This window comes from Euphorbia lathyris, chromosome 6 (genome assembly GCF_963576675.1).
Source record: "Euphorbia lathyris chromosome 6, ddEupLath1.1, whole genome shotgun sequence".
NCBI lineage: Eukaryota > Viridiplantae > Streptophyta > Magnoliopsida > Malpighiales > Euphorbiaceae > Euphorbia > Euphorbia lathyris.
The window spans coordinates 74540278-74552326 of record NC_088915.1 but is presented as its reverse complement, the minus strand read 5'-3'; the positions used below and the strand labels follow the sequence as shown (position 1 = coordinate 74552326).

At 36.0% G+C, this 12049-nt stretch overlaps 1 long non-coding RNA gene across 2 annotated transcripts; it reads right to left on the bottom strand.

Annotated features, from left to right (window-relative positions):
* Positions 1–802: 802 nt before the first annotated feature.
* LOC136232216 (uncharacterized) lies at positions 803–2954 on the bottom strand. 2 transcript variants are annotated; one of them, XR_010690405.1, is made up of 3 exons: positions 2642–2954; positions 1970–2086; positions 803–1221 (listed from the first exon to the last, which is right to left on the bottom strand). It is a non-coding gene; the product is annotated as an uncharacterized lncRNA (long non-coding RNA). The 2 variants fall into 2 exon arrangements; XR_010690404.1 differs by having other exon boundaries at positions 1970–2061; positions 2642–2953.
* Between the last annotated feature and the right edge of the window lie 9095 nt (positions 2955–12049).

Sequence of the window (12049 nt, the reverse complement as noted above, 5' to 3'; positions counted from 1 at the left end):
CTTCCTCTTCTTCTTCTTCTTCTTCAGATATATTTGATTGATCAACAACTTCAGCGTAGCTTTTCTTTCTTTTCACCATGAAAGAAAATGCCCTAAATACCTTGAAGCTCTGATACCATGTTTAAATTCATGAAATGATGAATTGAGAAAATATCTCAGAGAGAATTGTTATTAATCGAATGAATTTACAATGAATAGAATGGCCTTTATATAGGCAAAGAAAAGGGAAAAGAATAGGAAATATAGGAAAAACTAGCCTGCATTCACTACAACAAATCATCACTTGCGCCACGGTTAGATTCATGGCACAAGTATAATATTTCCGTGGCTATATTGTTTAGCCACAGAAATTCAAGTTAGGTACTCTCGTGGCACAAGTGAACGTGGCTAGGTAGTTGCCACGGAAAAACAATGGTCGTGGCATAACTTGATTTTTATGCCACGGAAAATCCATGGCTAATCATATCCATTTGCCACGGATAAAATAGTGGCAAAAATTAAATATCTGTGGCAAGACATAGCAACCTGTGTTGCTTGAAGCTTTGTTTAGCCACGAGCATAACCGTGGCAAAAATGAAATGCTCATAACTAAAAACCTTAGCCACGATTTGTGATCGTGGCAAACTAGATCTAATTTTGGGAATTAATTTTTAATTATTATAATTTTAATATTATTATTATTATATGAACTTTTTCCTTCAACAGAGCTAAATTAAAATCATTAAGAATAAAAGAATAAACAAATGCTAAAATTTTAGGATTCTTAACTAAAAATTAATACTTATTAAATAAACATCCATCATTAAACAAAAAATCAAGTCTACAATTTATAATTAGTTCTATACATTAATTACAAAAGGATGTGGACCAATTCAAAAAAAGAAAACAAGTTCATGACTTCATGTAAGTGGAACATGAATTTTCCTGAAAACGCTCATGTGAGCTTGAAAATATGCCCATTCAACAAGAATCAACTGATGAACCCCTAATGTTGCTTTACTGCTACTTCTCCCACTAATTATTTCAAGCATAAGTATACCAAAATCATACTCATCAGTCTTCTTTGTAAGTTCTCCCAACAATGTTTTTGAACAAAGATAATAGCTTCCTCAGGTAGATAAGAAGGAGGCGGCACTCCTCATCGATTTTGGGCCGTCTGATTTTCCTCAAGCAAATAAGAAGGACGACTCTCTTCTCCAGTTTTAGGCAATTTTGGGCCATCTGAAATGAGAGATAAAAACCCAGCTAAGAACTAAAAACCTTCAAAATTAGAGCATGCCCATTTAACAATAAGTCAAACTCATTTCAACTCGAAAATCCAACAAATTAATCACTGAAACAACTCAACAGATTCATTCAAACAACTCGGGTCTGAATTCTACAAGTTAACATAAATATTAGATAAGAAAAACAGAGTTAACATAGGTGGAGAAAACTGTATCAATATCAGAAGAGACAATATTAGCATTTTCTCATGCTTCAAACACATATTTGGGTAAGAAATATAGTCCAAATTGAAACCAGAAATATAGATTGCCTATATTAAAATTAGTTTAAATCTTTATTGTCATCCTGATCCATTTTTGAACTGATAACGTTTCCATGATAGTTGTTTAAGACAATGCAAGATACAATAAGATATTGCAGATTTTCTAAAACATAAGCATGATAGAAGTATATAGGTCAAACATGCTTCATTCATAGTCAAAGTGAGAGCAAGAGAATGGAGTGAATATAAGTTTCTGCAATGATATTCATATTGTTCAAAAACTAAAGTACTATATATATAATTATATTCATTGAAACATAAAAAATAATATGAGCTCTTTCAACCCAAATTTCTTAATCAAAATCCATTATGAAGAATAGCTGCTCCAGCATATAAACAAAAGCAAAATGAAGACTATGCTAAAATTGAAATTGTATGGCTGAAATTTTTTTTAGCAAAACCATGAATATTTAAAAATACCTGGGAAGGATCAGAACTAACGGGATGACGATCCAATTGAGTTAAGTCACTTCATTGCCTCCACCTTGAGAAATCACTCTTGTCGGCCTGATCTGTTGTGTGAGGCAAAGAGAAACTCTGAAATTTAAAATTGTGAACAACCATGAGGAGTATATGATAACCCCCAAACAAATAATGAGCTTCTATATACCTGAATCGTAAACAAGTTTAACTCAAATCCTAAATTTAAGATGTAAATCAAGATTTGAAACCATATAATCATGCCAAAGTCTTCAAATTCATGCCTTCTCATGTACCTTTATGACTTACCATAGTTGACAAAATGAGGATAAGCTTTGCATCAGAGTATTGATGCCATTGGTAGAATTTAAAGCTATGAAAAATTGGACCGTGATCAGTATTTCAATTAATGAATTAGATTAACTTATGGTAGTGGCCCTCGACAAGTGAATTCAAGCAACACAGTTACAATATCAAATTCCAGATTTGACAAAATTCAAACCAAGTTCATGTTCCTAAAATTAACCAACCCTTTAATCTATAGGCTAACTCTCGCGAAATTGAATTAGCAGATGAAAACCCAAAAAAACACATAACAAATAAAAATAGAAACAATTTCGAAATTGAAAACCCTAATAAAATTAATTAATTTATATGATTAAAAATAACAACCTTCCGTTTCACAAAGTCGTCACTGCAATTAGAGTCTGTGAGCTGCAAGTCGTCGGTCAAGCTATCATGGTCGTTAAATTCGTATGCTAGAGATTTTAGCGGCATATTTGAGAAGATAAAGAGAAAAGAAATGGATGTGCGAGAGAAGAAAAATGGTAGAGTCTAGTACAGAAAGAAAAAGCATTAGAGAAACGAGGATGCGTAAAAGATAGAGAACTGGGATAAGAAAGGAATGGTGGTGGTGTGATGAAGGAAGAGATGGCAGCACAATGGAGAACCACGATTAGAGATGGAATATGAACAGATAAAACAATAATTTTTTAAATAAATATTTAATTATATAACTTCTATTATTTATTAAGTATTTTTATTATTAATATGTAATTTTATGCCACGAAACCAATTTCTTCCATGGCATAAATAGATTGAGCTACGAAACAATATTATCGTGGCATAATTTGTGGCATAAATGTACTTTTGCCACAAAAAAATATTACCTGTGGCATAAATATATAAAGAGATCGTAAGCTTGTAGTGGAACCTATTTTTTCCGTGGCTAAATGGAAATATGCCACGAATTTTAAATTCTCGTGGCATATTTCGTGGCACAAGTGATGATTTGTTGTAGTGATTACATCCTATATTACCTAGTATGAACCTTCATTAAATTCTCAATTCTAACACAATCTTTCATCTTTCTCTTCCTCTTCCTTACGGTTTCCTCTTCACCAAAAATGGCTCATCCTCCACCCACAAGGATCTAACCTGCAAAATCTGTTGTCGTTTGATGACGTTCTTCAAAACTCCTACTCCGGTGAGAGAAAAGGGAAGCGAACGGCGGTAGAGGAAAAACGAGAGGACGATTTTAGGCCGAACGACGGTGAGAGAAGGTGGGTGATTTTAGGGCGAACGACGGTGAGAGAAGGTGAACAGTGAGAGCAAAGAAGAGGAAGAATTTCGAACAGACGGTAGAAGAATGTGAACAGTTAGAGAAAAGACGAGGAAGAAGACGAATAACAGAGAAAAGGGAAGAAAGATGGCGATTTTAGAGCGAACAGCAACCTCGTTCGGTGAGGCGGAAGATTAGGAAACGCAGAGAAAATGACTAATTCATTTATGTTCTGATTTTGTTGTTAAATAATGTTAGAATCCGTTGTTGTTTGCCAATTTTTTGTTATATACCACTTAGCGAATTTTGTTAAAAACACATCCAGACTTCGCTTATGCTAACTATAATCATCAACTAAACCAAACATTAGCTTCGCTTATGCTAACTAAAATCATCAACTAAACCAAACATTAGCTTCGCAGACTTCGCATATGCTAACTAAAATCATCAACTAAACCAAACATTAGCTTCGCAGACTTCGCATGGTTCACATTATGCTAACTAAAATCATCAACTAAACCAAACATTAGCTTCGCAGGGGTTCGCATTATGCTAACTTGGGTTCGCATTATGCTAACCTCTACGAAGTCAGACGGGAGGAAGACATACGCGCGTAAATATTGAGGGTATTATTGGAAAGTCACACAAAATCAGTCTAGATATGTAGTAGGTTGAGTAAATGAGTTAAATATGTAAATGGGCCTCCCATTTGACCCATTTTTGTAATTAACCCTATATTTTACACAAGGGTGGAAAAAAAATCTAGTGACAGCAAGAAAGGGGAGTGGTACAAAACTAGGGGATGAATCTAAAGAAATTCCTTAATTTAAGGAGACGGAATCTTCTACTTATTTAGTTACGAGACCACCAGCCGAATCCAAGACATTTGTAGCTGGAACAACCTCTTCTTCCCCGTTCGTGCCAAGGAAAGTAGCCTATCTCTTCAAACTTCTCGAGCTCCAGAAGCAGAAGATTCCGCGGATGAAAGCAATTCATAGGGAAGATGTATAAGTAATTAATTATGTTAACATACAGTTAACTGTTCGTATTTCGTTCATTCAATCGAAGTTTAGAAGAAAAGGAAAGAGAAGAGGTGCGTAACCTTTGTATCAGTTCAATCATTCTGCATTCACTCGCTAGAAATTAGGGCATTAGGAGAAGGCGTAACTAGGAAAAAAACCAGGTAAATTCTTTGTTTAAGCTTAAATTTACATCCTAGAAAGCTATGAACATTGTACAAAAAAAAAACTTGAATATAATCATTATAGTAACAATAAAACATGCTCAAAGCAAGAAAAAATTGAAAGATATGTAAAACCAGTTTAGCAGTATATTTAAAAGATAATCAAGGAAGAAGAAAAGAAAGAAAGAGTCTCTTGTTCTTTTATTTGTTTTCTTCTCTTGGTTCCGATTCTCATATTAAAACGATGGTATGATAAGTGGCCATAAGATAAGGCTTTTCTTTCTAGCCATATCGAGTGTACCTTTCTTCGCTTAGTTTTACTACTCTTCCTATATGGCTTAGGTAAGGACGGTGGCTCGGGGCCAAAGCCGAAAGCTCCAAGCTAGGCAAAAGGGAGAAGCACGTAGCGGAGTGATCGCTATCACTCTAAGTTTCCCTACTTATCTAAGTTTCCCTACGGTAATAATAGATTGAAAAGTAACTGACCCAGGTAAAAAAAAATAGGGAAATTATATCCCCCTTCAAACTTTCTCGTCACTGAACACCAACCCAATTTATAGAAAGAAAGAGAAGCCACTTTTAGTACACTCGCGCCCTCCTACTAGAGGACTTCCGCAGGAGATTCTTTAACCGCAGGCAGCCCAGACCCGACTCCAATGAAGGTAGGTGTGACGTGATATATCCGGAATGGGAAAATAAGGAAGGATGGTAATGTTGATTATGATTTGAGGGAGAGAAAAATCGATAAAGATAAGCGGGAGATAAACTTGATTGAATGAAAATAAAAAGTGGGGACTAAAGGAAGAATATGGCAAAGCAAAGTCAGAAGGCAGCATTAGTATTGAATCAGTTTACTTAGATTAATTAAAAAAAATTCCCTCTTTTGAAATGATTAGTAAAACTCTTGAAATATTAAAAAAACACAATGATCAAAATAAAAATTTAATTTTTGAATTAAAAAACTAACTAAAAATTCTAGAATGATTTATATTTAGGTATAAAATACTAGAATGACTGTAACGAAGACAGTATTAATTATTCAGTTATCTTGCCTTATAAAAATTCTAGAAGGATTTCAATTTCTTCTTTCATTTTGCTGAAACCAGATGCTCTAAGGTATGAATTCAATTTTTCTGATTCACTTCTGTATTTGTGGTATTTAAGAAATCTAGATTTCTTTAACATGTCTATGGATCATGAATTTTTTTGTTTTCAATTTGAAACATTTTGTTTCTGACTTGAATTCTCACATCCCTAAGCTCTCTCAATTTTCTTTCACCAGGTTCACAGGTTGGATGGTTCCATCTAATGACTCGAAGAAGTAAATCTAGACCTCCTCTCTTATCTACTATAGGTTTAGTTTTCGGGCTTCTGGTCCATGGCTGGCACTACTTTTACCTCGCCGGCCTCAGGCGAGTAGATGAGGGCGTGCAAGGAGCGCTTCCGCATAGGGCTTCAAAATTATAAGGACCCTAAAATTTAAGACGTGGTTAGTCAAATATAGATATTTACTTTTAAATTAAAAAAAACAATAATATAATGTAATAAGATTTATTTACACTTTTTCACTATATTGACTGCTTATGTGATTGAGATATTCAAACATCCAAAATTCTATTAATTATTAAGAGTTTAAGAAAAATTTAGTACATGGATCCCAAAAAGTTTAAAATGGCCTGGCTGGCGTCACCCGTTTATATCGAATTGTTTCAGTTTTGGTTATAGTGGAACCTATAGTTATTTCTATAGGATTTTTCTATTTAGAAAGCTTTAGTTGTTCTCTCTTTTCCATGCTCATGCTCTTGAGTTCTTATGTAAGTTGTAACTCAACCTCCTAACTTGCTTCCTCTATGTTCTTTCCTCTAACATTTACGTAATATTTATGATAAACAAGTAAAGAAAAATCATTTAAACATTGTAAGGCGGCAATGTTAGTGAGAGTTGGCAAAACAATCTCGGATTTAAGCTATTCAATTGAGTTTAAAATTTGTAAATAATATCCATTTATTGGGTTTTAATAAAATAACAAACTTCTGTTGTATGTGATGACATTCATTTTGTATCACCGACTCTCTGATCTTATCTATAAAAGTATAGATTAGCTCTCTGAACTTTATAAGTGTCTCACCAACTCCCTAAATTTGCTTTTTCGATCCGTAACAACTAACTACAAAAACCATAATACTAACTCTCAATATTCATTCATTCGATCTCTCAAATCTACAGCACTAACTCTTATACTAGGTTCAAATGTATGAGAAGAGAAAAAATTAACTCTTGAATAGATGAAGATGTATTTTTAGAATTTAGGTTTAATAGTTTTTTTTGTATTGAGTTGTTATGGAATAAGCAAGTCCAGGGAGTTGGTGAGACACTCATAAAGTTTAAGGAGCTAATATACTGTTATGGACAAGTTCGGGGAGTTAGTGATACAAAATAATAAGTTCAATGGACTGGTGAGACACTTATAAAGTTTATAGAACTAATCTACTATTATAGACAAGTTTGATAAGGATTAAAAAATCAAATCAAACTAATTCTGTTATTATTTTATTTGTTAAATATATTTATTTATATTGTATTTATCTAATGTAATCAGCTGTAATATCTTTCTGTTATTCTAGCTTATCTCTCTGTAACTTCTAGGGTTCCTCTATAACTGTACCTCTATTTATACTCAGTTCACAATCAATATAATAATTACTTCTTCAATTTCCCCATATGGTATCAGAGCTTTTTGATCCTCTTTCTCTCTTCAAAAATTCTTCTTCATCTTCTCCCATAAAATCTCACGTAACCTCCATGGCCAACAACAACTCCTCTTCCCAAATTCCAAACAAAGATGATCCCACCAAACCCTTTATCTTCATAACCATCCCAAACACAATTAAACTCACCTCTACCACATACCTTTCCTGGAAATTGCAAATCCAAGCCATTTTAATAGGGCATGACCTCTATCAATTCGTTGATGGTAGCCTTCCCTCTCCTCCTACTACTATCGCTATCGATGGGATTGAAAAATCAAATCCAGCCCTCAAATTCTGGAATCGACAAGATAAACTTCTATTTGGTGCCTTGGTTGGTTCTCTTTCCCAATCTCTTATTCCATTAATTTCTAATGCCAAAACTACCAAAGATATCTGGGATATCCTTGCAAATACATATGCCAAACCCAGCAGGGGCCACATCAAGCAATTGAAAGACCAATTTCACCGAATCTCAAAAGGCAACAACACCATCACAGAATATATGCAGACTATTAAAGCTTGTGCAGACCGACTTGCCTCCTTGGGCAAGACTATTGAACATAAGGATCTCATTGATCGCGTTCTCCATGGTCTCGACACTAATTACAACTCTGTAATTGAGTCTGTTAATGCCAGAGACAATCCTATTTCTTTTGATGAACTACATGAGCGGCTGATAAATCGAGAACTCAGTATTAAGCAAAGCCATCATGACTCTTCTCTTCCTGCCACTGCTTTTGCTGCCACCTCCCGTCCGCCACACCGAAATTATCATCGCCCCAACTCTGCTGGTATTCTCTTAACTCCTTCAAATAATAATACCAGGCAGCCACGCCCTTTCTTGGGAAAATGTCAGTGGTGCGAAACATAGGGACATGTTCTATCTCGCTGCTCCCTATTTACTCAGCTATTTCCCAAGGCAACACCACCTGCTTCCTCCTTCAACAATAATCGGGTTGCATCTCCTAATTACAGAACCAGTTTTCCACAAGCACATGTTGCTCAAGCCCTCAGTTCATCATCTCCTTCATCTTGGTTACTTAACAGTGGAGCATCCCATTACATTACCAATGATCTTCAGAATTTGGCCCTTCATGCACCTTACGATGGCACTGAGGAGCTTATTATTGGTGATGGTACAGGTTTACATATCTCCCATATTGGTTCTCTTACCCTTTCAAATTTTTCATCTCCTCTTAAACTTACTAATGTGCTTTATGTACCATCAATCTCCCGAAATATTATCTCTATTTCTCAATTATGTGCTGACAATAATGCCTCTATTGAATTCTTACCATATTCTTTTCTTGTGAAGGATATGAAAACCAGGGAACCTCTCTTTCAGGGTCCAGTTAAGTTCGGTGTTTATGAAATTCAGCCAATTGTTCCTCGAGTCTTCACCAGCACCATAATCAATTCTCTTGATTGGCATCATAGACTAGGTCATCCATCTCTCAAAATTTTCAAATATCTAGTCTCCAGGAATAATTTAAATGTTTCTAGCATCTCTACTCTAGACTGTAATTCTTGCTCTTACAATTAAAGTCATAAGCTTCCTTTTTCTGTGTCTTCTATTTCCTCTACTGCTCCTTTACAATACATCTATACTGATTTATGGACTTCTCCCATTTATTCTCATGATGGTTTTAAATATTACCTTATTTTTGTTGATCATTTCACAAAATATATATGGTTCTATCCATTAAAACGGAAGTCAGATACTCATGCCATCTTTATTCGATACAAAGCCTTGGTTGAAAAGTTCTTTCAACTCCCTCTTGTAAATTTATACTCAGATAATGGTGGTGAATTTGAAGCACTTAAAAGTTATCTTGCTACTTATAGGATTTCTCATCTTACTACCCCTCCTCATACCCCTCAACACAATGGTCAATCTGAACGTCGTCATAGGCATATTATTGAAACTTGCCTTACCCTTTTAACCCATGCCTCTATGCCCTTAGAATTTTGGTCAAATGCTTGCTCCACAGCTGTTTATCTCATAAACCGTCTCCCAACTCCAATCCTACAAAATTCCTCCCCGTATCACAAACTTTTTGGCAAATTGCCAAATTATCAAAAGCTACGTAGTTTTGGCTGTCTTTGCTATCCTTGGCTCAAACCTTATACCAGACACAAACTTGACCCTAAATCTGTTCCTTGCGTCTTTATTGGTTACTCTTCCACTCAAAGTGCTTACTATTGCCTCGACCCAAAATCTCATAAAATATACACTTCTCGTCATGTTCATTTTGTCGAACATAAATTCCCATATTCTGATTTATGCTCTCCAACACACTCACCTGACATTCTATTGGAACAGTGGTGCCCTCTATCTCTTCCTATTTCCTCATTTTCAGCCCCTTCACCTCAAAACAATTTCCCTGCCATCTTTACCTCCAATCCTCCTACACAGCCTTCACCTTCCTCTTCCGCTGTCCCAAACTCACCGTCCTAATCTTCTCCAATCAGCCCAAATCTGTCTATTTCTCCTCCCTCCCCATCTGTAGCTTCTACTGAAAACTCACCATCAATATCGGCTTCCCATTCCGCTGCCAACAGTTTCAATTCACCCTCCTCCTCTAATTCTGCTACCTCAAATTCTGGTGATCTGTCAAATTCATCTTCGTTGTCCTCTTCTCCTTCACCAGTCCATTCCTCACATCGTATAACTACTCGTTTACAAAATAATATCCGTAAACCTGTTACCAAACTCAATCTTTCTGCTCAAGTAGCTGATTCTAAATCCCTTCCCAAAACCATTGCTCAAGCTCTAAAAAGTCCTGTGTGGAGAAAGGCCATGGATGAAGAGTTCAATGCCCTTGTTCGTAACAACACATGGTCACTTGTACCACCATCCCTCTCTCAAAATGTAGTAGGCTGTAAATGGGTGTTTCGCATTAAAAGGGACCCTGATGGAAAAATTACTCAGTATAAAGCTAGGCTTGTTGCACGGGGTTTTCACCAGAGACTCGGGCTCGACTATAATGAGACATTCAGTCCCGTTGTTAAACCGGCAACTGTTTGCCTAATTCTTTCCATTACTGTCAGTCAAGGGTGGCCTTTGCGCCAACTTGATATTAACAATGCTTTTTTTCAGGGCTCTTTATCTGATGAAGTTTATACCATTCAACCTCCTGGGTATACTGATGCGACTCATCCCAATTTTGTGTGCAAATTAAATAAGGCCCTCTATAGTCTTAAACAGGCTCCAAGGGTTTGGTACAAGGAGCTGCGACATTTTTTGCTTACTTTGGGATTCAAGAACTCAGTCTCTGACCCCTCTCTATTCACTCTTCACTCAAAAGGTTCAATCATATACTTACTGGTTTATGTAGATGATATCATTGTTACTAGTGACAATTCCTCCTTTCTTGAAGAATTCATCACAAACATATCTTCTCGCTTCTCTCTCAAGGACTTGGGACTCCTATCCTATTTCCTCGGAGTGGAAGTTCTTCCACATCCTGCTGGTTTATTTTTAAGTCAGCGAAAATATATAACAGACATCTTGTCCAAAGCTAATATGGATGATGCCAAACCCGTCGCCACACCTCAGGCTACTCATCCTCCTTTGACATTGGAAGGGAAAGCAATTTCTGATCCAACTACCTATCGTGCTCTCATTGGTAGTCTTCAATATCTCAGTCTGACCCGTCCTGATGTTGCATTCTCTGTTAACAAATTAGCACAATATATGCATCTTCCTACTGAAGATCATATGTAAGCTTTGAAGCGTCTTCTTCGTTACTTAAGCGGTGCATCCACCACAGGTTTAGTTCTTCATAAAAATTCACCTCTTACTATTCATGCCTATTCAGATGCAGATTGGGCTCGTGATCGTGATGATTATATCTCCACTACTGCTTATATTGTTTATCTTGGTAAAAATCCAATCTCTTGGGCTTCAAAGAAACAACGAACTCGTGCTCGTTCCTCTACTGAAGCTGAATACCGAGCTGTTGCCAGTGCGAGTGCTGAAATTCTTTGGTTCCAAAATCTGTTTAAAGAACTTCAAATATCATCCTCTATTGTTCCTGTAATTTATTGTGATAATGCAGGTGCTACCTATGTTAGTGCAAATCCAGTATTTCACTCCAAAATGGAACATCTAGCTCTCGATTATCACTTTGTCCGTGAAAACGTGCAATCGGGAAATCTAAGGGTATCCTATATATCGACCAATGACCAACTTGCTGATGCTCTTACGAAACCTCTTCCTCGCTCCACTTTTGTCTCCTTGGTTCGCAAAATCGGTCTCTCCACTTGGCCGACCGTTGTGAGGGGGCGTGATAAGGATTAACAAATCAAATCAAACTAATTCTGTTATTATTTTATTTGTTAAATATATTTATTTATATTGTATTTATCTAATGTAATCAGCTGTAATATCTTTCTGTTATTCTAGCTTATCTCTCTGTAACTTCTAGGGTTCCTCTATAACTGTACCTCTACTTATACTCAGTTCACAATCAATAATAACTATGGTGGAACCTATAGTTATTTCTCGGGTTTTTCTATTTAGAAAGCTTTAGTTGTTCTCTCTCTTTTTCCATGCTCTTCAGTTCTTATGTAAGTTGTAACTC